Source organism: Hemicordylus capensis, chromosome 2 (assembly GCF_027244095.1).
Source record: "Hemicordylus capensis ecotype Gifberg chromosome 2, rHemCap1.1.pri, whole genome shotgun sequence".
In the NCBI taxonomy this organism is placed as follows: Eukaryota; Metazoa; Chordata; class Lepidosauria; order Squamata; family Cordylidae; genus Hemicordylus; species Hemicordylus capensis.
Window position 1 is genome coordinate 200,100,848 of NC_069658.1, and position 26,239 is coordinate 200,127,086.

Consider the following 26,239-nt stretch of genomic DNA (forward strand, 5'->3'; position numbering starts at 1 on the left):
AGTGGTCCTGATTATTTAGCATGGTTAATGCCAGTGGTTTGACCAGGATTCCCCCAAAATGCTGCGTTCTCACAATCAGCTCTGCAGGAACAGAAGGATCACTGTGATTGTGTGAACACAGCCTCAGTTTCCTTTCTTTCATGCTGCTTCTTCTTGTTGCCTCCCAGTTGCTCCCTGCCCCACCCCAGGACTATCTATTGGCTCCCTGGATCCACCCTTTCCTCCCTCTTCCACAATGAGACCTATGTTTTCTCCCTGACACTGTTCTCATGAGCAGCCTAGTCCAGGTTAGAGCAGCCTGAGTCTGGGTGCTCCCACTCAGCCTAACCCCACTTCAAAGCCCGGCTCAGGCTCTTAAGAGAGCAAGCACTCCCTTAACCCGGCTGCCGGGCTCATGAGACTCGACACAGAGAGGGGCGAATCCCCCAAGGCACCATATTCGTTGCGCAGTGCCTTGTGGGATATGCAGAGGCCAGGAAAACAAGTCGCATCTGAATTGCTCTTGGCAGTGCAGGTCATGTGGGTGCACGGCTTGTGCCCCAGAAGGCTAGAGAGGGATCATCTAGTGGGAGGTAGATTGAACCCTCCCTCACTGCGTGCCCGGTTGTGTGAATGGGCTCATTGTCTTTTTTTCTTTCCTGGCACTTGATTTTCGCCTGGGCTCCCCCTTAAGGTAGGCACCTTAAGTGGCACAGCAGGGAAATGCTTGACTAACAAGCAGAAGGTTGCTGGTTCAAATCCCCGCTGGTATGTTTCAACACCTTTATCAGGCAGCAGCGATATAGGAAGCTGCTGAATGGCATCATACCTTTTAGCCCCTTAAAGCCAAACAAAAATACCATTTGCCCCATACATGGTAAAAACCATTTTACCAACCTCTTGGTAAACACAGTAAAGTAAAGAAAATTCAGTCATGTCCTATGTGGTATGGGAACAGCCTTGATATTATGGGATGGGAACACACTTGATAATAGTATGCTGATAGGGAGATTGGGTTGGCTCTTTGCTTCAGTCTCCTCTCAAGACTACAAAAACAGGCAAACATCCAGAATTCAAACTCACAGCATTGTTCAGCCCATATAGGCTAGCTAGATGGCCTGTTGATCTTGGAAGGAGATGGGAAATGGGATTTTCTGACAGGGTCTTATTAACCTGTCGCAGGACTGGTGCTTGCTAGGAGGGTGCGGAGTGGTTTGATATAAGAACTGGTTCATTATCCTCATTTGGCTTGAGTAAACTGATTAGCGTCAGGCCTTGGCCAAGTTCCGAGGCAGGCTGCAGATAAGGAGTCTGGTTCTGATGTGGGCAGGCATAGAGTGGAGGGCCAGAAGTAGAAGGAATGGGGTAGGGTCTCAGACCAGACAGACGTGAGCAGAGGCAGGAGATCTGGTCAGAAACAGGCCAGGGTTGCATACCAGAGGGACATTACTGACTCCCATGTGATCAATTGCTCAGAACAGAGAGCTGGTCTGGAGGCAGGAGTTGAATAGTGCCTAGGGTTGCCCACTCTGACTGAAGCTTTTCATGGAAATTATTCCTCCAATAGTTCCCCCAATATTTTCCACACCATCAAACTATTGAAATTGCTTTCTATTTTCACTGGAGACTGATGCCAGTTCCTGGAGGGGTGGCAATCATAACTGGGCCCGGTGTGCCTTCGGGACACCACCTGCTCACTGCCTGCTCCCAAAAGTTTCTGCCCGCTTGATGAAGTCATTGGGGTGTGTGTGCTCTGCTCTGGGTGCTGACAATGAGGGAGGCTCGGCTGTCGTGCATGCAGGACAGGGCCTTCTCAGTTGTTGCCCCCTGACTCTGGAATGCTCTCCCGGTGGCCATCTGTTCCTCATTCTCCATCACAGTTTTTGAAAACATGTGAAATCTTGGCTTTTTACTCAGGCTTTTATATGATTGGTTTTATTGCTGCTGCTTTGTATCCTTTATGGTTATATTGTGCTTGTTTTTTAAATATTTTAATGAGATCTGTATTTTAATATTTTAGTTAATATTTTAATTGTGTGATTTTTGTAGGCTTGTTTTAACTTTTGTGTGAACCGTCTTGAGATTGTTTTAATAAAAGGTGGTATAGAAATTTAACAATAAATAAATCAGACTGAGGGTCCTGGTTGGAGAACCAATCATCCTTGTGCCTTACAGTTTATTTGCAATATGTGTGCATATACTTAATTTCACAGAGTACCCAGTTCAGTAGCAGAGCAGCTGTTTTGCATGTAGAAGATCCCAGGTTCAATCCCTGGCATCTCCAGGTAGGGCTTGCTGAAATCTCGGAGAAGCTGCTGCCAGTCAGTGTGGACAATACTGAGCTAGTTGGACTGATGGTCTGACTCAGTATAAGGCAGCTTCCTATGTTTCAGCAATGGGGGCTTTCAGCTACTGGAGACCTTAACCCCTGATCCAGGTTTGGTTGTGTGTGACAACTAGTGGTCCCCCAAAAAGATAGGCCACGTGCATCCCCATCCATATCAAAAGATACATTCAGCCAGTGCAATGGAATCCAAATATGTAGCTCCATCCACAGCAGGAGACACAAGCAGAAGCCTGCATCCTCACGTGCATTTCCCTTATTAGATTAGGATGGCTCAATTCAAACTATCGGTGACCTCGGGTTAGACTTTGCAACATGTAAAAAAGCTCTGTGTGACTTGCCCCAGGAAAAGTTGTAGGTCAGCCTCTCCTCCCCCTCCCCACCTTCACTGTGAGGAAGAAAGGATCCCTTCTCTGCTCTCATGCAGGGCTAAGGACAGGGCAGGTTGATATTTGCTGGAGAGGACAGTGGGTGTGTGGGGGGAAGGATGCAAAATCCATTCTGCTAAGGGATGCAAGTGAACCAAGTGCAGCAATTATGAAGAAGGATTTATGTTTGCCTGCCTTTAATCGGAAACTTGGTGTCAACAAGAAAAATCTCTGCTGTCCAGAGTGCCAGCTCCCTGCTTTATCATTATTATTGTACAGAAGGTTTATTTTGAAATTTAAGGCAAAGATGGCTTTTAAATTAAATTTAACATAGGATTTGCTACTTGGAACATGATGAGGGCGAGGTGTCCTTTGGAGTCTAATGACTCCGGGGACAGCCTCCCTCACCCAACCAAATGCTGAACAGCTGGGGACTGCCTACGCCCCACCTCCACTGCCCTGCCCCCTCCCCATGAAATCTCTCTGGCTCTATGCATCCAATCCCTGCAATAGAAGGAAGCTACAAATGAAGGGCTCTCTGATTTGTAAGTCAGAGTCTCCCCCCTGCCCACCTTTTGCATTGCAACCAGTAAATAGCTACCTGTGTGGAAAGTTGTAGCAGGAAATAGCCTTTTTTATCCAACAAAGAAAGAAGAGGACTGAAAGTAAGTATTTTTGTTGGGGAGCTGGCAGGCACATTGGGTTTTCATGACAGACTTCTCAACTTTTTTTTTTTAAAAACCACCTTGTTAAAAGATGTATGCAGAAGTGGGCCTTCTAGATGAGTCCACCAAGCTACATTTGGGAGACTTGCAGGGCATATTATGAGGTTGTTCACATGACCTCATTTCCGGGGCTGGGCAGAAAGCAGGATAGGTCCTGCCTACCCCCATACAACCTCCACTGCTGTCCTGCTCAACACTATGCTCTCAGACAAGTGCCTCTGTAGAGAGTGGTATGGCAATAGAGAAGCTGGGGGAAGGACACCCAGCCTCCAGAAAGCCTACAATGCACCGTGCTGCTTGTGCGGTGCATTGAAGTTCTAGAGGCTAAGGTGCTCCTCTCTCTGGCCTCTGTGGTAGCCACATGTTGGGTGGTGGGGTAGAAGGGCGTGCACATGCCCTCCTACCTCACTTTTAGCCTGGGTAAAAAACCGGGGCTCCACAGCAGGGTAGCGCTAGGATTGGTTCCGGTGTCCCACATGACCTGTGTGTGCGCACACACGTGCGTGTGTGCATAAACTCAGTAAGGCAATTCACACAAGCAGCCCTACCCAGTCTTCCACAGCCCTACCCACACTGCTCGTGCCAGGATCGGTCCCCATCTTGGCACTCTTCAATTGGGTAGCCAGGGTTTTTTTTTACGTGGGCTAAAAGTGAGGGAGGAGGGCTTGCACCAGCGGGCCGGCGGCCATTGAAACCATAGGGGCTGGGTGAAGGAGCGACCATTATATGGGGTGCAGAGGAGGGCTGGCAGGGAGACGGGCTCCTACCTGCCTCCCCGCAGATAATCCTGCCACTCCCTGTCCCTCTGTTGCTCGTGCGCCAACACAAATGCCAGGGTGGCAAGTGGCAGAGCAGGGATCCAGAGGAGGAAGTACTCCAGCATCCCACAATGCACTGCGTGGGGAGCACAGAGCATTGGGGAATTTCCCTGCTGCCAGGTGCTCCTGCTGCCCAGCTCTGTGGCTGCCCAGTCTGTAGGCAGCCCTAGCAGCCACACGGATGGGAAATGGGGTAGAAGGGAGCAGTCACACCTTTCTACCTCACTATTTCCCTGGGTGCAAAAGCCAGGCTACCCTGGTACAGAGTGCCAGGATCAGGACCGATCCCGGCATGCCACATGGCCAGCCCTATCCGGGTAGGGCTGGTTGTGTGAATGATCTTCATCTATTTCCCCTCAGGTTGTTTCTACCTGAGAAACAATCTCAGGTAGACTTGGGCAAATCCACCCATTTCTTCGAATGTGTGCTGCCTGCCCTGCTAGTACAAGTGAATTCTGATTCAGTCTGAGCCTAAAGAACTGAGGCGGGATGCATGGTCTACCTTTCTATCCTCTTTGGACACTGGGAATGGCCTTGAGACAGCCTTAGAACACTGAAAATCCCACTGGTCAGGGATGCTCTGGAGTGCATGCAACAGGTCACTGATATTGTTATTAGTTTTGTTATTCCCACAATCTAAAAAGAACCTTCGGCCACGTTCTCATGATGAGAACAATCATGGTGGAAGAGTTAACAGTGATCGGTGAGGCTGAGCCATGTATGCTCTTACTGAGTATGTTGTGAGACCCTGTGCATTTATGCAAAGTGCATTCATGGGTGGGAGAGCTGTGTCCCATATATTAGTTTTCTGAAACAGAAATGGGGAGGCAAGTGGGGGAGAATCTACTTGTCTGAGGGGGTGCTTGCCCCCTTGCCCCCCTTCTGGAGCCCCCCTTGCCTTGCAAAATATCAAAGAGACGCCTCTTTGCCCAGTTATCAGGCATCCTCTAGCCCTATTAATGCGTTATACAACACTGTACAATTTGTGTACCCAAGTACAGGTCTGTATGCAGGTACAGTTATCTTCATGTTATGTTGAATGCAGATTCAGCAGTACATATTCTATTGGTATCATACATTCCAGGGAGCCTCTACCTAGATTCACACAGGTATAGTCATTCATACAAAAACATATGCATGTGTACAGAGATCTGAATGCAGGTACAACATAATGCCTGAATAGGGCTTCTGTTTATAGGATATGTATATCCCACTTTTCAGACCATCATCTCTCAGAAATTGGAAAAGGAGAATTGTAATTGTGAAATCTGCCTTAGGCCAGGGGTTTGGCCTTCAGTCAGGCGAGAAAGACAGTGGTAACTGGGCTTTCATTCTGAGGCCCTTTGCTGCACACCTGCTTGGAAGGAGGTGAAATGTTTAGGCAAGGAGATTTCCTGAGCAAGCATCACACTCAGAAAGGGCACAGCAGGGTGGGAATATAGTCTGCTCCCACTTTGACCTTCTTGCTGTTAAACAAGAAGTACCGGAAAAATCAGCTGGGGAAAAGATGCAGTACAGTGTGGGAAACCTCCATGTTGACATTGCACCTCTGGGCATCCCAGCCCACACATTGGCTCCACTTTCATTCTCATCAGACATGCAGATGTGTGGGAGACCAGCAGAGGGTCATTTGTGGTTATGTGCAATTTGAAGGGGCTGGAATCCTCTATGCTGCTATGAGTGGATCTTTTGTTCCCATCAAAGTCCCTTGTAGGCAAGACCCCCCCCTTTTTTGGGTTCTTTAAGAAGCACAAGCGTCTATTCAACATTTTCATTACTAATTTTAAAAAATAAGTTTCATTTTCCTGTACTTTTTTATTTACTTCCCAGTGCCCAAACAAGTTTCGGTTTTGTTTAACCCACTGAAATTTTTAACTTCAGAGGGTGAATTGGTTTTATCCAACCCTTCAACTCAAGGGTGCTTTCAGATGTCCCAGGAAAACATTCTTGCAACCTGATTTGAGATGACATGGCTAAATCTGACTACTGCCATTACTCTGATCTCAAGCTGAGAACTTTGAAGACAGGGATGGCTTTTACCAGCATGGGTGAGTTTGCATTCCTCATACTACCTGAAGCACAGGCTAAGAGGGAGGAACCCACAGGGCTCTCTAAATAAGAGGACTCCGATTCTAGCAACTCAGACTCTAGCAACTCAGAACACTGTCAGATTCTAGCAACTCAGAACACTCAAAGAGAGAGAGCGCAACCCTGACACCCCATCCTTTTCAGTGTACTGTAAGCCCCAACCCAAGCTGGCAGAAGACACACCAAGAAGTGACATTACTCAGCAGTAGCACTGAAGTGCAAAGCTCCAAGTGAGAGCACTGCTTCTTTCAGATCCTTCCAGTTCTTACTGGAGTGAAACAGTGTGGGCAGTTATTAGTCCTGCACCAGAATTTGAATGACAGTTGAGTTCTGAGGTTTATCAGAGCACTGTCTGGATCAGCCTGGAGCTGTCCAAGGTACTTAATAAGCGTTTCCTGCCTACTAGTTGACACTTGGAAGTAACTTGCCTAGAGAGCAAGAGGTTGCTGGTTTGAATCCCTGCTGGTATGTTCCCAGACTATGGGAAACACCTATATTGGGCAGCAGCAATATAGGAAGGTGCTGAAAGGCATCATCTCATACTGTGTAGGAGATGGCAATGGTCAACCCCAGCTATATTCTACCAAAGAAAACCACATGGCTCTGTGGTTACCAGGAGTCAACACCGACTTCACGGCACAACTTTACCAGCTGACACTTGCTGTCCCTGCGGCTCCAGATTGGTCCCCACAGAATGTTGCCTGATACCATGTGGGGCCCGTGATTAATGCAAATCTGGTGCTTCAGCTACTTGAAGTTTGAAGGGGTCTAGCTGCTGAACAGGGTACAACATCCTCTTTCCTAGATTTGTTACAATTCATTCTCAGCTTGACTGCAGAATATGTGTTGTTATTTAGAATAACATCTCACAGCAGTAATATCCAATTCACACAATTATATGTGGTATATACATCAGTCATGTCATATCATTGCTTATCCCATAAAATATGATAGAGACATCTGCACCTGGAAAAATATGGGGCAGCATCCAGATTAGTTAGTTATGACTAAGCACCATTAAAATCGTGGAGACAAGTTAGTTATGACTAACTTAACTCCCATGAATTTCATTGGGACTTAGTCCTGACTAACTTAGTCTGGATGTTGTCCAAGATGGACACAAACCAGAGAGCTGGAGTCAATTGTGGCTCTACAAGTGGTGTCTATTGCATGTCCTTATATCTACCCCTTCAAATTTCTGGTGTTGATGCCAGTGAACAGAGAGCAGAGATGTGAAATAGTCTTAGATCGCTATCAGTTTGTGACTTACAGCCTGGCCTGGTGAGGGAGCATAACTCCTACTTAGTGTGTGAGGTTCTAGCTAGAGTGAGACTGCAATAGCAGAAGGCTAAGTTCCAGTTAAGTACCTTGTGGGATAAATACAGCCTGCATTAGATGAAATCAAATGGGATAAAGCAGTGAAGGGAGCGAGCGCAGAGACACAGTGGGAAGCACAGGCAGACAAATTATTCCATGCCTCAAAGGCTGGGCATGCCATCTAAGTAACAAATATACTCTCCCATGGATGAACAGGAAAGTGAAAATATAGCAGGCCTGCTGGCCACCAGCCAGCCTGTTGAGAACTAAGATTGATAAAACCATTGTGAGATAAGGAGAGCGTTCACCAGCAAGGTCCTCTGCTCTGTGAATGAGGTCGGTGTACTGGTTCTCACAGAATGATGAGAGCCTCCTCAGGGAGGGAGATGTAGACAGTTGTCAGGAAAGAGGCTTGGACTGTGATTAGACTTTTCCCAATAGTCTTGATTAGGCCAGGAAGAATAACGCCAATGGATGGGGAATAGTTAATTGGCTGATCCATGCCTTACATTGATTAAAGAAAGCATTCGTCTGGCATTCCCCACAGTATGCATGCAACCGCCTGATAAACCAGTTGTGTGAAGCCATGCAGTTGACCAAATTGACCTGAGGCAACAAGCTTTCAGGCAACAAGCTTTCAAACTTTTCAGCTTTTCAAACTGACCTGAGCCAACAAGCTTTCTTATGTGCGATAAGAGATGTGGAAACATGTGTCATAAAATGGTTTCTTTATTATTATTATTTAAAGAAATGATCCCACTTTGAAATTTCAATTACGAACAAAAAATTCACACCACCACCAATGTTAAATGCTAAAACACCACAAAACAGCAGTTTTAAATCAAATGAAAGGTGGAGTGAATTTAAAATACAGTCTTAGCCTGACACCCCAAACTAATCAGTCTAGATGCCTGGGGTAGGGGGATCCCTGACAGAAAAGACATTTGCCTTATTTGCATAACTTGGCAAAGAGGCACCTTTTAATGTGGTGATTCTCTTTATTTAGCAGGAGGAGAGTAACTGGCCCGGTCCACCCCCAGCACAGTACCTCCAGTGACAGTTGCTGGTGTCTATCTTGTGTTTCTTTTTAGATTGTGAGCCCTTTGGGGACAGAGATCCATCTTATTTATTGATTATTTCTCTGTGTAAACTGCCCTGAGCCATTTTTGGAATGGCGGTATAGAAATAGAATTAATTAACAACAACAACAACAACAACAACAACAACAATATGCTTTTTAAAGTGTTTACATGCATACTGTGGAAATTTACCACAGCAAATGACTGTGTGCATTCCCATTAGAAGGAAGAGTGCTTCTGAGCATGTGTAAAGTGCATTTCCCTCCGCAGTGGATAATCTCATTCAGCAGTGGATAATCACATTGTGCATCTGGAATTAGGGAGGATGGCATCCAGGCAGGCTTAAGTTATCCTCTTAGCACATCTGTTTTTCAGAAGTTAGCCACTGGGTAAAGCCAGACCTGTGCAATGAGTTACTTACTATGGCACATGTTGTGGCCGGCCAGCTACCTGGCAACCCCCCTGCTTTTGCAGTCCCAGGTGGGTAGGAAAAAGAGGTGGTTTATCGAGCCTTCTGGTGGGCCACTATCGGAGGCAAGTGGGCAGCTTTTGGCTTCGTGGATCACAAGTCTGTCGTCCTGCTCTAACGATATCCAAATGCAAGTGCATACGTATGGACCCCAGCCCCCAACCAATTCCCGGCTTTCATGTAATGAGGCCCAAAGAAGAATATCCCTAATAAATTTATGATTGTGAATTAGCCTGGTCATTAATGAATCCGCATCTTTACGGTAACACAGCCATTCAACATTGACTGAAATGGCATCCTGGCTGTGGCTGCATAGCTCTTCCAGCTATGGACACTGTGGGAGAGGGAGGAGGGAGAGATCGGTGCGAAATATCCATGGCACAACATCACTCCTACAATTAAAGAAGGAATGTGTTGCGTATTTCAGCATCCCTGAAATGAAATGAGCCCCCTGCTGCCCATCTCTTACAACTTTAAAAAAGGCAGTCAAGACACATTTGTTCACCCAGGCTTTTAATTAGATGCTGTTTTAATAGTTTGATGATTTTAGTTTTAACATTTTAAATTTTAAATTTTTGTAATGTTTTAACCTTTGTAGTTGTTGTTTTTATTGTTTGTTGTAAACTGCCCAGAGACTTGCGTTTTGGGTGGCATATAAGTAAGTAAGTAATAAATCTGCAAGATCTACAGTTGAGCTCTTGGCGACTTTCTGTTTCCTGATCTTTGATATGAGGAAATGGGGTTCCATTCAGAAGAGTCCATCCATGGGGATCAACCCAAGAAAGGTAGGGCTTGGTATACTGGGAAGAGTATGGTTTAGCAGCATTACTGCAAGGAGACCTCTGGGGGGCCTCTGTTTGTGAGAGCGGCACCAGAAGCTGGTGATGATGAGAGCCCTCAGAGCGGTGCTTGGAGAGGTCACTGCCTGCAATGCAAATGAGCAGAGTACATCGTTGGGTAAAAGGAGGAGCACAGATGCTCTTCGCAGCCACCCACATATTCCTCTAAGATAGGGCTGAGAGAGACTCCTGCCTCCAAAATTGGAGAAGCTGCTGCCAATCTATGTAGACAATACTGAGCTAGATAGACGAATGGTCTGACTCAGTATGCAACAGTTCCTGGCTCTTTCAGATTCCCGAGTGCTTCAGGAAGGAAGGAACTTGTGGCCTTGGTGCTGAGCATTCTGCTGCTCATAGCGGGGACTGAGTGAGATAGTTCTCAAGGCATAACTGTGTGTGTTGCAGTAGCTCAGGCTCCTGGAACATACATTTTGCCTAACAAGCTGCTGCTGCTGTCAGTCTCAACAAGCTTTTTGTAACGACACAAACAGGCATGTCTGTAGCCCAGCTGCAGAGGGCAGCTAGCTGGGTCAGGTCACTGAGATCCAGCATGGTGTCATATCCAGGGGTGGGGCATTTCCTATGCCTCTGGCCAGGCACGTAGGAAGCCGGCAGCGGCGTGGGTGCAACCCACCGGCAGCAACCCTAGACACCCTGGCAATGCACACTGTGTCTGATGTGGCCCCGTTTGTGAGATGTTTCAGCCAGCGCTGGGTTCCAAGACTGGCTGGGACCTGGGAATGTATCTCTCTGCCTTTTGAGGCAGGGAAGGATGGAAATGCAGCACTGGCTGTGCGCACTTCAAACGGGGCCCCGGGGCCCCGTTTGTGCACAAGGCCACACCCCCTGCACCTGATGTCAGATGCAGGAGGCATGGCTAGGCTGGATGGGGCGGCTCCACAGGGAATGGGGGCCGGGTCCTTTGGACCTATCCGCACAAGGGTGGCTGCGTCCCTGACTTAGGATCCTGACACCCTGCCTGCAGCTTGGAGCACTTCTTCCCACAGGGGACTTTTGCCTCCTTGGGATTCCACACTGCCCATCAGGAGTGTCTCCTGTTAGTTTTCTTGTGATGAACCTCTCCTCTCCAGGACTGCCAACCTTTGATTTTAAAAATGCCTGAGTGAGGTGGTAGTGGGGAGGGGGCAGATGAGAGAAAAGATGGGAGATGGGAGAGTCCGGTGGACCTGGAATGCGGGGTAGAGCAAATAGCAAACTGCAGGTTCTCCCTTGTTGTGACTGGTGGTGGCAGGAACCGCGTGCTGAGTCTGCTCTTGGATTCTCACACGGGCTGCTTGAGTCATGCAGGGACGCAGGGTGAAAGTGACCTGCACAGCTACCCCAGCCATACCACCACCTCTTCTTTTTGTTTCTGATATTCATATACCCTACCTCCCAAGGTTCAACAGAGCCTGTCCGCACTGCATGTTGAGCAGCATCCAAGGTACAAGGAGCTCTGGGGTAGTTTGAAACCCACAGGCAACTGACTTCCATAGAAAGGAGCTCTGGGAACCAGGGCCAGATTAAGCTAGTGTGGGGCCTGTAGCATATGTTATGAAGGGGCCCCAAATTAAAAAAAATGCACATAAATATTGAAACATAAATTATTTACTTGCATAGTAAAGTAATTCAATTTTTTCATTTGCCTAGTGCCCCCCCACCAACCGCCCCATGCCTCCACTCAGTTGAGCCAGCCAGTCAACAAACTTTGCAAAACACGCCCCCCCCCCACACTTTTGTGACTCCTGACCATGGGCTCTCCTTTGGAGTTATTTTCACAAAGAGAAAGGGGGTGGGGAACAAAACTCTGAATGTTCAAATTAAAAGGTTCTCAGGAATTCTGTACTTTGAGAAATCTGAACCTATTAGCAATTTTGGCACACAACAGTGGATGTTTGATTCCAATGTGTGCAGAACATATTGGATCCCAGCAGCCATCACATTAAAAGGGTCATTTGACAATATTAAGAATATATGTTTAACCTCTTGTGCAAGCCTGACAGGAAAGCAGATGTATATTTAAAATAGTTGATGCATTGCAAATGAATGTGATTATGATGAGGTTCATTAGCAACTTCCATGAAAACAGAAGTATCCAAAAGACAATCTTTTGGCAGGAGGCACAGCCTCTTTCAATCTAAATTACACTAACATGCTTAATATTAAAAGGAGGAAATGCACAAATCATTCAGTGCAACCCTAAGCATGTTTACTCAGAAGTAAGTCCCACTGAACTCAATGAGCCTTACTCTCTAGTAAGTGTGTTTAGGTTTGCAGCCTCCGTTTATCTTTGGACAATTTCAACAGGCATCCCAATGTAAAGCTAATGAAGTTGGCAACACAGCAGTAGTTATTTCAGTTCTAGAGGAGAGGAAAGGAGCTCACCTTAAATTTGGCAGTTCCTTGAAAAGCAATGATCACAGATTCCCTCCCAACAGCACTAGATACTAAAGGAGGATATAAGTGACATTACCCAACAAGACCATAATATAATCTCCTTCCAAGCTCCCCTCAATAGATCCACTAAACTTTGAGACTCCTCTTGCCGTGCATCTGAGTTACTTCCGGCTTTCTTTTTCCTCTTAAAGGTACACATTCTCATTGTTTATCTTTACCCTCTCCCAGTCAGTCGGAAAACGCTGGCAACATTCAACTAGCATCTTCTTTAGCTTCCTTTCTTCCGCCCGGCATTAATAGTTAGTTGTTTTTTAATCTAAACTGCTTTTATTTCTTTTACTCTCTCTGTGTATGTTTTTAAAAACTTTTACAGTTTAAACAAATAAGGCCCAACTCCCTGGCGATTAAGTTATCTTTGAGACCCCTTTGCAAGCTATCTGTTCCTATTGTTATTCTTACTACTCCCTCCCGTGCTGCTTAACATAATAGATAACCCAATCAACACCATGGTGCCAGGAAGACCTTGCTTAAACGCCCTCCAGCGAGGCGAGCGATGCCGGAGTTGAGAATGGGCAGCAGCAGGCAATGAAGAGAGTCAGCAGAGAGCACCAAATAGAGAGCAGAAAGAAGGGGCAGACGTTCAAGCCAGGCATGCGGGGCCCTAGAAAACGCGGGGCCTGTAGCAAATGCTACATTTGCTACTATGTTAATCCGGCCCTGCTGGGAACACAGAATTTCCCAGGATCCCTGGCATCTGGGATACTGCTGTCCCACACAGATGCATACTGCACACTCAAAAGCAGCAGTGTATGTCCAGCTGGGGCTGAGCTCAATGATCCAGTAGTCACCTTATCCAAAAACATGTTTTGATAAGCATGTACCCAGTGCTTCAGTTCTGTGCTGTTTTTAGCCTACTTTCCTTAAGGAAATTAAGTTTATGAGATCACCTTGCATTCTCTCTCTCTCTCTCTCCCCACCCCCCGTATATCAACTTCAAATTCCTTGACCAATATGAAACAAATCAAGTACAGCTGCAGGGACACTTCAACGGCACAGTCCGTAATGATACCATCCATCCCTATTCAAGATGGCAGAGGCTCAAGTAGACTAACTTGTGGACCACCTAACTGATCTGAACCAAATTTGGTATACAGTTGTAGTGAGTGATACATAAGGAGAGGAGAGCTGGTCTTGTGGTAGCAAGCATAACTTGTCCCCTTAGCTAAGCAGGGTCTGCCCTGGTTGCATTTGAAAGGGAGACTAGAAGTGTGAGCACTGTAAGATATTCCCCTCAGGGGATGGAGCTGCTCTGGAAGAGCGTCTAGGCTCCAAGTTCCCTCCCTGGCTTCTCCAAGATAGGGCTGAGAGAGATTCCTGCCTGCAACCTTGGAGAAGCCGCTGCCAGTCTGTGAAGACAATACTGAGCTAGATAGACCAATGGTCTGACTCAGTATATGGCAGCTTCCTATGTTCCTATGTACCTCAACAGTGTAGTTTGTGATGATGTCATCCAACTTGATTCAAGATGGTGGATGCATGAATGTTTGAGGTGCAGATGGGCTACCTTGTTGACTGTCTAACAGATTTGAACCAAATTTGGTACACACAGAGGGATGGCTCGAGGGCATAGTTTGTAATGATGTCATCCACCCCAATTCAAGATGGTGGACACGTGAACAGTTGAGGCACAAGTGGACTTACTTGTGGACTGCCTAACCAATTTGAAACAAATTTGATACATTTGTAGTGAGTGACACATAGGGACACTCAATGGCATAGTTTGATGATGTCATCCAACCCTATTCAAGATGGCGGACATGTTAACGTTTAAGGCTGAAGTGGGCTAATTTGTGAGGATGGCAATTATCAATTAAGATTATAGTGAAAGGAAAGTAGGCAGATTATTTCTTACCAGAACAACTTGTTTTAAATTGTAAAGAGCAGCTGCAGTGGTCCCAGTCTGGATCAGGATTGCAGTGTTGGGGAAGGTGGCTTTCCCCTTTATCTCTGGCATAGTTCCAGTCCAGATTACTGTCCTCTGCAGGGGCTGCTGTTTATGGTAACAACAACCACCACCCCAGTATGGAAGTGCTAAGCATGCGTTTCTCATAATGTGTAGTTTGACTGTGAGTGCGCGTGTGTGAGCAGCACTGTTCAAGTGTCTGTAGAAAGTGAAAATGCTACTGAGTTAGGCTTTTAAAAACCCAAAACCAAAACCCATCTGGCAACCAACTCAACATTTCTAGCATTTATATGAAAAGATCTGGCAAGAGGATGAATTGGGACTTGGGGTGGGTGGAGAACCAACCTGGAAGGGTTTCCCTTTAATCAATTTGTGACTCTGATCTTCAGCCCCATCCCCTGGCTGACATACTGCACAAAGTCCCACCTACAGTTTAAGGTAGCCATTGTACAAACACACAAAATGGTGCAAAAGCATGAATTGTGCAAGCAGAGTTGTGTGATGGGTGGCCACTGGAAATCATGGCTGTCTAATATGCAACTGCATTTGTGCAATTTTGTGTGTTTGTGCAAGTGCACTTCTGCACAATTGTGCAAACATGTCCTTAAACTCCAGATGCAAGTTTGCTAGTATGCCAGCCCCTGTGCTGATTCCATGGGCTTCAACCAAGTGCTTGAATTATAAGGGAGGAGGTGGGGGGGCCCTTAACAAAATACACAATCCTCACTTTCCCCAGTTTTAGACAGACACCTCCATGCCCCCTGTAGCCTTCTAAACCAGCTATTGGGAGACTGGCACAAAATGTAAGGGGGTCAGCCCCCACCCCCACCCCATGGCTCCCTATAGTTCAAACACCACTGCAGCCTGTACCCTGCTAAGTGACCTTGGATTTGGAAGGAAGTCCTGCCTCTTAGCCCAGCCCTGACCTGGCCATGGAAGTTGAAGGAATCCCCTCCTCCCTCTGTGCTTCACCACCCCCCTGCTCTCTCCTCTGTGTGGTTCATCTTCTGAAGCACATGGTAGGAAGATGTCCTATGGAAATCCCAGTGCACGAAGGGTCCTTAATTTAAGCTGGTTATGACAGTTTTATGGTTCATCCTCAAGTGAGCTGAGACAGCCTCAGTAACTTTTTAGCATCACTTAAGTTCAGTCTCGCAAGTTGCATTAGAACCCCGGGGTCCCAGAGGCAAACATAGCAATTGTACAGAGTGCACTAAATCACGGTGCCACTCAGTAACTAAAAGTTCCTAATAAATAATTTTTACAGGGAATGCAGTCCATATATTACAGAGGGCTAGATGCCTACATATTTCAAGCCAATTGTCATATTTGACTAGCTCTCTTTCTGCGCAGCCCTGTCAAGACGCCAAATGACTGCTCAAATATGGGAGACCTTTTGGATTTGGCAATCATTAATTTCCCAGAGACTAAATAAGGTTGACTTTTAATGCAAAGCCGTTTGTAAGTGAACATGGCACTCGGGCTTGCACGCAAAATAAACCAGCAGCTGTCGTTTTTCTTGGCAGAGGGGAATGCTGGGTAGCTAGGGAATGCAAATGCCTGTGGTGAAGACACATGGAGGTGGATCCAACTAACCCTGCTTGTGGGATCCTTCTCCACCGAGATGCTTGCACTACTTTCACAGTCATGCCTGGTTTACGGGTGGATAAGGGAAGCAGCAGCATGAACGACTCAAAGTGTTGGCAGGTGTTTTCAGCCAGGACCTTTCCCCCGCCTGGTAGGGGAGGAGGGGCCTGAATTCAGCAGCAGAGCACCCCTTGCTTCATGCTGTGGAAGGTCCCAGGTTCAATCTTCCACCTCTCCAATTAAAAATCTCAACAAGTACAGCTGGGAAGTACCTCTGCCTACCTTGGAGAGCCGTGGGCAGAGTTAATGGGCACTAGACTGCCCAATGGTCTATATAAAGCAGCTTCATCTCTTCATCTGTTTTATCTACTGATTGATACACTACCTTTCATAAAATTTATCCCAAGGCAGTTTACAAACGTTAATACAATAACATTTCAACAAATCACATTAAAATATTAAAGCCATGCAAATATAAAAACACTACAAAGCACAATGGGAACAACAAAACAGAGCAGCTGCGAAGGAGAGAATGGAAACCACTAAGGGGTAAATGCTTGAACAGATAAAAGTGTTTTCAGCTGGGTTTTTTTAAAAACAGTCACAGATGCCAGAGAACAGGCACCCACCCACCGGGAGGGCATTCCAGAGCCTTGGGGGCAACAACAGAAATCTCTAATTTTATCTCTAACTGTAATAAAAACAACTGGTGCAACATAGCAGTGATGTAACACAACAACATAAAGCCACCTAATGGCGCAGCAGGGAAGTAACTTGCCTAGGGAGCAAGAGGTTGCTGGCTTGAATCCCTGCTGGTATGTTTCCCAGACTATGGGAAACTCCTATATCGGGTAGCAGTGATATAGGAAGATGCTGAAAGGCATCATCTCACACTGTGCAGGAGATGGCAATGGTCAGCCCCTCCTGTATTCTACCAAAAGAAAACCACAGGGGTGTGTGGTCACCAGGAGTCAACACCGACTCGACGGCACAACTTTACTTTACTTAACATGGCTCTGAGTACCAGTTGCAGGGTTGTAACAGCAGGAGAGAGGGCACGCCCTGAACTCCTGACTGTGGCTTCCAGTGGCATCTGGTGGGCCATTGTGTGAAACAGGATGCTGGACTAGATGGGCTTCCTTGGGCCTGATCCAGCAGGGCTGTTCTTATGTTCTTAACATAGCAGCGAAGAGGATGACCTGGGATGTTCACCCAGTTCAAATCTCACACAATCAACAAATTCAGTAGTTGGCCTCAGGCCAACAACTGGCTTTTAAACAAAGTGATCTATCTATCTATCTATCTATCTATCTATCTATCTATCTATCTATCTATCTATCTATCTATCCTATTTATATACTGCCTGATATGTGTATCTCTAGGATATGTGTATCTCTAGGCAACGTACATTTTATGGCACCTTCCTTGGTACTGTTGCAATAGGCTAGTTCCACTCACACTCTCTGGAAGCGATCACAAAACTTCCAGCTTCTCACCTGCAACAGGGCATAAGGGTGATCTCACAGCGATGTTGTAAGTGTCCCTGAGGCCCGACCACACACACAGCAGAATGAGGAGGTAGAATTCAGAGCTTGGAGAGTGATTAGGACCAATTCAGACTGAAGATGTAGGATTCTTGAGTGCACCATCATGCACACAAACCTCCCTGCAAGTAAAATCTAGCACATCAGGGATTGGATATAGGTGGGAGGCACTCAACTAGAGAGACCTAGGCTGGCAGGAGTACATGTGAAAGGGACCTAGAAGGCAGGCGGGCAGTAGAAAGATTGCACAAAACTTACTTTCCCCCGAGATGTTCCTGCAACGTTGGTGGGAGTGCAGACCATGATCTCACATGCGGATGTCTGGAGGCCAAGATGATGCCTCCTGGCCTCCATGTATCCCACAATGCACGGTAGGATGAGCGTGGTGCATTGGGGGATACTCCCATGAGATGGGCACTCTAGGCACCCCACACACAATCCCAGTGCTGGGGTATTATTATTGTTGTTGTTGTTGTTGTTGTTTCAAAGTGGGGATTAGGTGGGTGGGCAGCGCCAGGAATGCATGGATCCCGGCACGGCACATGAGCATCCTAACCCAGGCTGGGCTGCCCTAGCCTCGATTAGGCTGCTTGTGAGAACAGCCTTTAGGTCTCTTAGTGGGCAATAAGCTGAAAAAGAGCCAACTGTGTGATACAGCTGCTTAAAAAGCTAATGCAATCTTTGGCTGTGTTAACAGACTCGTAGCATCCAGATAACAAGGGACTGATTGTTTCACTCTGTTCCGCACTGGCCAGACCTCACCTGGAATATTGGCTGACATCTAGAGCCGTGTTTCAAGGATGTGACAGGAGCTGCATCCTCACAAGGAGAAGATGCTCTTAGCTCAGCCAGAGTCTTCTCAAGCGGCAGGGCATGCGTGTGAAGGGAGGGAGCAGGGGCAGCCCAAGGTAGCATGGTGCTTGAAACAAGGCACCAAATCCTGACTTTCCCAACACATCCCTGGTGGGGGCCAGCCCCCTCTTAAAACTGACCCTTCCCCTGCTTCGGTGAAAGTGCAGTGGTAGTCTGGAACTCAGTAGTCTGGAACCCGGACTAGAGTGGTAGTCTGGAAGTCTGCACGGCTGCATCTGCGCAGTTGCTAGTCTGGGTGCCACCCAATGTGTTCCCCCTGGCACCTGTCCTCAGATCACTTCACTGGCTTCCTGTCCCCCTTCTGTATCTGGCACACACTCCTTGTCCTTACACAATCCATGGCCTTTTCGCCACACATCTTTCAACTGTGCTTGCTTATTATATACATGCCCATAACTCCTGCTCCTCCAGCTTTACCACCCTAATCAGCCCATGATCTCCTGCTCTCTTCAGTCAGTGTCTCTGCTCTTTCCCCCTTGCTGCCCCCTATATGTCCCCTATAGAGAGCCAGCGTGGTGTAGTGGTTAGAGTGCTGGACTAGGACCGGGGAGACCCGAGTTCAAATCCCCTTTCAGCCATAATACTTGCTGGGTGACTCTGGGCCAGTCACTTCTCTCTCAGCCTAACCTACTTCACAGGGTTGTTGTGAGGAGAAACTCAAGTATGTAGTACACCGCTCTGGGCTCCTTGGAGAAAGAGCGGGATATTAATGTAAAAATAAAATAAAATAAAATAAAATAAAATAAAATAAAATAATAATAATAATAATAATAATAATAATAATATAAGTGGAATTCCCTCCCTGACCATCCATGTGGTGCCACCTCCCTCCCTTCCGTTCCTTCTCAAAATCCATCTTTTCCACTTGGCCTTTGGCTGATCCTCTTCTCCTCACTCTTAGCCACATGTAGTCAAATTCTAAGTTCTCGGATCGGCTCCTCCCTGACACGGTGCCTATATAAAGTGCTAAGTACAGTATGAGTGGGTGACTAATACAGCCCTAAAATTTTAAGAATTGTAGAGTTCAGTGCACATATTGCAAAAAACAAAACAAAACTGAGGTCAAATTACTCAAGTTCCAACAATGGGGCTGGCAGAATCCAGTGTGACGTCCGATTTGGCTATGCATTAGCAACTGGACCACATACAGAGATCTATATATACATTGTAATGGCTGAACAACTTCATGAGAAAGGGGTCGAGTTGCAGTTAAATCCAATGTGTCTTTGTGGCACATTTGGCAATTCATGCGAGGGTTTTTTGTTGGTTGGTTTCTTATTGCATGATGTTTAGTTATTTTACACTGCATTACACCCTTAAGGGAACAGAGGTGTCTCAGTTAACACAAGGGCAGACACTGCTGATCAAATATCAGAGCTGATCTAGATACTCTGGCAAGATACTTTTGTGATTTGTAGCTTCTTATTTATTAATTATGTATTTATTTATATACTGCCTGATATATACATCTCTAGGCAGTGTTTCCTCTGGTTCTTTGCACCATAGCATTGCCTCTCCTGGAAACTGGGAAAACATTGGTGTGGGGAGGGAGGAGCCCCAACCTGGACTGTTTTCATGGGTCATGAAGCTCCGACATACCCAAGCGATGTAGGTTAGAGCTGAAGTTCAGTAGCTTCTCTGATGCAAAGATAATTGCCAGATGGGACTCCTAGACCTACTCTACGCCTTACAGGGCAAGGTGAGAGAGAGTGAGACAGTTGGGGCAGGGTTAGGAGGGTAGGAGTGAGCGACACCTGCAGCTCATTTTCCACCCCACTGCCCCACCACTGATATAAGGAGAGAAGTCACAGCGGGTCCCTCAGTTGTAGTGTAAATGGGGCTTTCCATCACAGATTGCAAATTAAATGCTTGCTCACATTTATGTCCTCTCTCTCTCTCCACATATTTTAGATGGTTGCCTTTCAAGTTCTGCATGTAGGTATGTTTATGATGATGACAAACACGATGAATATTTATATATCGCTTTTCAACAAAAGTTCCCAAAGTGGTTTACCTAGACATAAATAAATAAATAAAATGGCTCCCTGTCCCCAAAGAGCTCACAAATTAAAAAAGAAATACATAGGATGCATAGGGCCGGTTGCTCTCCCCCTGCTCAATAAAGGGTATCACCACTTTGATTAATGTTTATGAATTTAATAATAATAATAATAATAATAATAATAATAATAATAATAATAATAATTTGATTTCGGTACTGCCCTTCCAAAAATGGCTCAGGGCGCTTTACACAGAGAAATAAACAAATAAGATGGATCCCTGTCCCCAAAGGGCTCACAATCTAAAAAGAAACATCAGATAGACACCAGCAACAGTCACTGGAGGGATGCTGTGCTGCGGGTGGATAGGGCCAGTTACTCCCCCTGTGCTAAATAAAGAGAATCACCATGGTAAAGGGTGCCTCTTTGCCCAGTTAGCAAGGGTTAGGAATGATAGTAAGAAAGAAATAGTGTAACTGTAGTAGCAAGTTCTTTTAAAAATGCAAAACTGCTTCAAGGGTGAGAAGAGGTGGGGGGGATCTTGGTGAGAGCACAGGGCACTTATACATTAAGGCCTTTCACATGAGCTTCTGGGGGTGGTTTGGAGGGGTAAAGAGTTCCCTTTTTCTCACAGATGAGCAGAACCTCTGTTTGGCTCTGCAAACCCAGCATCACACGAGTCATGCAGCCGTGGTCTCCATTTTTTAATTTGGGAGCTGGGTCCTCTGCGGATTGAAAAAGTTACCCCAGCACGCATTATAGCATCAGCCTTCTTCTGATTGGCCATGGAGGGGTTGGAGGTGGGCCCAGCCCTATTGAAGCCATTGCTAGGAAAGGACCATAGAGTGTGCTTTGCAGAGTGGCACATTCACAAATGGCATCCCCACTAGCCATAGTGCTCTCTTACAAACATGACTGCTGGCTCCTGGGGACAGCTAGGAACAGCAGATGCACCTGCATGAGCAGAAACCTGAGGTAAGACAGCTGCTACTTTGGAAGGAGTTGCATGGGTTCTCACATGAGCCTCCAAACCTAGACTGCTTGCCTCCTGCCTTCATTTTGAGAATTGTGTGAATAGCCCTATTCAGTGCTGCCCACTACCAGATTCTGCTGTAAACTTGCATAACTATTTCTTTTTCAGAGTTCAGCCATGGAGAAGAAGGGTACATTTTTAGGCTACTGATTGCCCAGCTTCCGTGGACAAACAACAGGGGAGAAAGATTTCCAGCTCGTTCTCTTGGTGAGCTTCCAGAGACATCTGATCTGTTCCTATTGAAGGCAAGATGCTGGATTAGATGGGCCTTGTTCTGATCCAGCAAGACACTCCATACTGCCATACATTCCTAGCTAAGTGTTCCTTTCACAACTTGCTCTCTTTTCAGGATCAAGTCTTTATACCTCTTTTTTGCTGCTGTTTTGGCTTCGGTTTCTCTGTCTGTACAAAGGAGTCTAAAGGCACCTCACAGACATGTTCGAATGGCTAATTTGTTATTCTCCATACAGAGCTTTGCAAATAAAGAATGCCAAGCAGTATAACGAATTGGTGGCTACTTATGGGCTGTAATCTTGCCTCTCAGGCACCAAGGGAACACTGGCTGCCGTCATAACAGGAGATTTGCAGCTAAGGGTGCATGGAGAGGTCAGGCCCTATATTTCTCCAAAGGCATAAAATAATAATAAATATACATTGGTACACATGCGCGCGCGCACACACACACACACACACACACTCTACATTTGGTGTGAGTTAAGGCTGTGATCTTTCCTACTGCTTTTCTGTTAAAAGAAAAGATATACACACAGTGAAGGTTCACATGACTGTTCTTGCCCATTTGGTTTTAAGTGCACATTAATGCACACCATACTGGGTGCTCCAAGCGGGGTGGGATATGCCATTCTGCTTCATTTCAGGGGGACCTAACGCTATCCCACTTCTTCTCGGCTGACATAACTGACCTAATCTGAACTGAAATGGCCTCACTTCCATTCCCCCCCCCCCTTCTTGACCACTGACTGTCCTCAGACTCAAGGGTGCACCTCCTTTTGGAGGGGCTGGGGCACAGGAAGAGGGGACCTAAACATTTGCAAGGACGGACAACCTCAGCCACAATGGGGGTTGTAGTTCAACAACAGCAGCAGAGCCAAGGCTGCTTACTTCATTCTAGCAGGGTTTCTCAACGTGTGGGTCCCCAGATGTTATTGGACTTCAACTCCCATAATCCCCAGCCCCAGTAGCCTTTGGTTGGGAATTATGGGAGTTGAAGTCCAATTACATCTGGGGACCCACACGTTGAGAATCCCTGTGAGAAAGAGGGTTCTGATGCAGGTAGAATCTCTTTGTGCGACAGAGTGGAAACCAGTAGTGGAGAGAGGACAGCCAGAGACCAAGTCAGGAAAGAGATCCTCATTCTGCAGGCAAGTAGCAGAGCAGAGTCTGAAGGCACATGATGCAGCCACTTTGCAAAAGCTAAGCAGATCTAGGTCTACTCCAGGGCTGCATAACTTAAACCTTTCAGCTGTTGTTAAACTACAGTTTCCGTCGACTATTGGCCTCTGTGGTTGGGAATGATGGGAGCTGTAGTCCAACAACAGCTGGAGTGCTGAAGCTGGACAGCCCTGGTCTAGTCAGTGCCTGCGTGGGTGGAAGCTGGGAGACATGTATGCTGCCTTGAGTTGCATGATGGAAGGAAGGTGGAAAATATAAATACATAAGGAGAGGCCCATCCTGGGGTTCCACAAGTTCATCCGGTGGCAACTTTTGACCGGGCCTTCTCGGTAGTTGCACCTAGGTTGTGGAATGTGCTTCCCATAGTTATAAGAGGTTTATCATCCCTGGAGGCCTTCAAGAGAGCCATAAGACCCATCTTTTCAGCTTGGCTATTAATAATATTTTAGTGGTTTCTATTATTTTTAAACCAGTCGTATGTTAATATCTTTAAGGGTTTAATTGTTTTTAATTGTGAACCAACCTGATCCATTTTTGGATGGGCAGTATATAAAATAAAATAAGTTCCAGCTGAAACAGGAAGCTGTTTATTGTCTTTCCGGTGGAAGAGAGCCAATGGCCAGTCTGGAAAGGTGGAGTGACTCCAGTTCCTGGGAATCCTTGACTGCCTAGGTAGATGTGCCAACTTATAGCCTGGTGGTTCACCTCCTGAGACGACAATGCACAGAGCATATCATTCCTGGCTGTAGGTCCAGGAGCTTCTCACAGCTTGTCCCCCCTGCCCCATCTGCCAAGATATGAGTAGACTGAATTCTCCCCAGTCCAGTGCATGCCACACTAGATTTGCAAGGGGATTGCATTCTTGTTACCCCAGTCTCAAAGTGATGTGGGGGAAAGGGAGCTTACAAAGGACTGCTGATTTCTTCTTACAATTTTCTCCTGCACCTGGCTTAATATGGTTCTACCTCATCCTCCCCCTTCTCCCCCTCGATCGTCAGGTGCATATCAGACTGGAAGTAGTTTCTACATACTCAGGAACTCCTTAGTATGCAGAAGAAAATAAGTTTGTAAATTAAAAGAAAAAGTAAAGGAACATTCCACACAAAAGCAGCCTGATGTGGACTGAGCACGCTCAGTGGTCTAAGAGGATGCTGAAGATATCAGCTGGGGCTTTTTTTTTTTTTTTTAAAGGCAGAACATGGCAGGCAGGGGCTCCCACTTGTACACCTCCTAGTTGTAATGGGTACCCCATTCATACAGCTTTGCATGCTGCAGCAGGCTGGATGGTATGCAAGGACCTGCTCAATTGTGCTATGCATGGTTGGCAATGGATTAATCAATCAAACAATTACATTTATATACTGTACCATTTTCCTTCTAAAGCACTCCAGGTGGTTTACAGGTTAGCAGGGGGTTATAATCAAAGAGGAAAACATTATAGGGAGGAAAGAGGAAATGTAAGCATTCAGGGACCAAACTATTACATCCTGAAGCTGCATAATGACCCATTGGAATGGCTGCTGAGCTGATGAAGGCAGTTCCAGGAGGGGAGGAACCAAATGACAGCTGGGCCCAGGTAGGCTGATGCCCATGGCCTTGTCTCACTTCTTCCACTGATGCAGCCAGGTGGTTGAAGGTACCCAGAAGATGAAGCCAGAGGCAGAGGTGGGGGAGTAGGGAAACATTGCCATTACTCTGCCTAAAACCTCTCAAAATTAAAATCTAAAGATTTTCAGACATATTGTCTGACTACTATTTCCCCTGTCATCTTGATAGAATTAAGTACATGTAAGGGAATGAGGTGGGAAAGCAGTAGGATTTGTTTACTTACTGAGGCTGGAGGCAGATGGTGGTTTTTCAGAATGATACAAATGGTACATGTGAAGCCTCATCCCAGCTCCGGCAAACAGGATTTGCAGGGTTTTTTTAGTGCTTTAAAAAGCCTGCAAGACCTGTTTGAGCAGGAATTACTGATGGTTAAAAATCTGTGTGTACACCATGGGAAACAGTGGCTGAGATACTGTACAATCTTCTGCGTATGGTTCAACGAAATGTGGGCATAGTTGCATAAGACCTCTCTTGCACAAACACACAACATTGCACAAATGGAGTTGCCTGATGGATGGCCATTGAAAATAATGGCTGTCCTTTGTGCAACTGCATGTGCACAATTTTTGCATTTGGCCAAGAGCTCTCTTGCGCAACTACACACACGTTTTGTTAAAGTGCACATGGACCGTTGCACAGTATATCAGCCACTGCCTCTGTGCTACCACTGAAACTTGCTTAACTTAAAACTAGGTCCGAAAGCACACAGTGCAGCAATCTTGCTGAGTTAAGCAGGTCTGGGTCAGTACCTGAATGAAAGACCCTCTGGGAACTCTCTGCATGTTGTCTTGAGTTCTATGGAAGAAAAGTGAGGTATATATGTCCTCCCTTTTTCTCCAATTCAAGCTCTTGTTGAATGTTAGATATCATGAAAATGTCTGCAAAACTGTGTCAGCAATACAAAACTTTGAAAACACAAGTCTGTTTTCCAAGTTTCATATTGCTGACACCGTTTGGGAGGCATTTTCCTGATATTTATTCCCTTTGCCAAATGGGAAATTCAGACCTCAATTACCACCTCATGTCTGCTTCTCTATAACATAGGCAAAGGTCCAAATTATCCTCTCAGTGTTGTGGGTATGACGCCAGTGTTGCCTAAAAGCTATATTTGAGTCCATGTGATCCGAAGCTTCTCCCATAAGGGACCCTGAAGGGAAGTTCACATGAACGGAACAGTTCAGCCCAGAATGGTCATCTCTGTGTGCCAGGGAGGCAGTGAAGTCACTGCCGTCTGCTCTTCAGCTTAAGTTCCAAATCCATACCTTAAGCTTCATCCAAGCTGTGGTGCTCATGCTTGAATTATGATGATTATGCTCCTGCCACAGCTGTACAAATACTCCAGGAATGTTTATCCAGCTCTACAGGTGTGCTTCTGTAACTAAATGCTCCGTGGAAGTGCCCTGGGACAGTAACATGACACTGGGGCTGTTACCTGATGCTGCAAGGAACTCAAGGCGGGCTCTCGTAGATTTATAGGCCACAATCCTGTGCTGAGAGATACAAGCTTAATCACCATAGAAGCCAGCGGAATGTATGGGCGGATAACTGCACACTGGATTGTCGCCATATAGTGTAACAAAAAATTCCAAGCCACTGTCATCACTGAAGGTGGGGGGACGAGATGGTTTCCTTCCCCATCTTTTCTTTATGTTCTTACACTCCTGATGGCATGAATGTCCACACAGGATCTTCCTGTGCTCTATGCCTTGGCATTTTAGCACAAACTGAACATGCTGGAAAGAATATTTAGAAAAACAATTAGGGGGGGGGATTATTATTATTACTATTACTATTA

General features: G+C 46.2%; 1 long non-coding RNA gene across 1 annotated transcript in view; it reads left to right on the top strand.

Annotated features, from left to right (window-relative positions):
* Nucleotides 1–21,920, top strand: part of LOC128346754 (uncharacterized) — a 34,279-nt gene extending 12,359 nt beyond the window's left edge. The window contains exon 3 of the long non-coding RNA XR_008317170.1: nucleotides 21,532–21,920. This is a non-coding gene — a long non-coding RNA (uncharacterized LOC128346754). The remainder of the gene's footprint in view (nucleotides 1–21,531) is intronic.
* The last annotated feature ends 4,319 nt before the right edge of the window (nucleotides 21,921–26,239 follow it).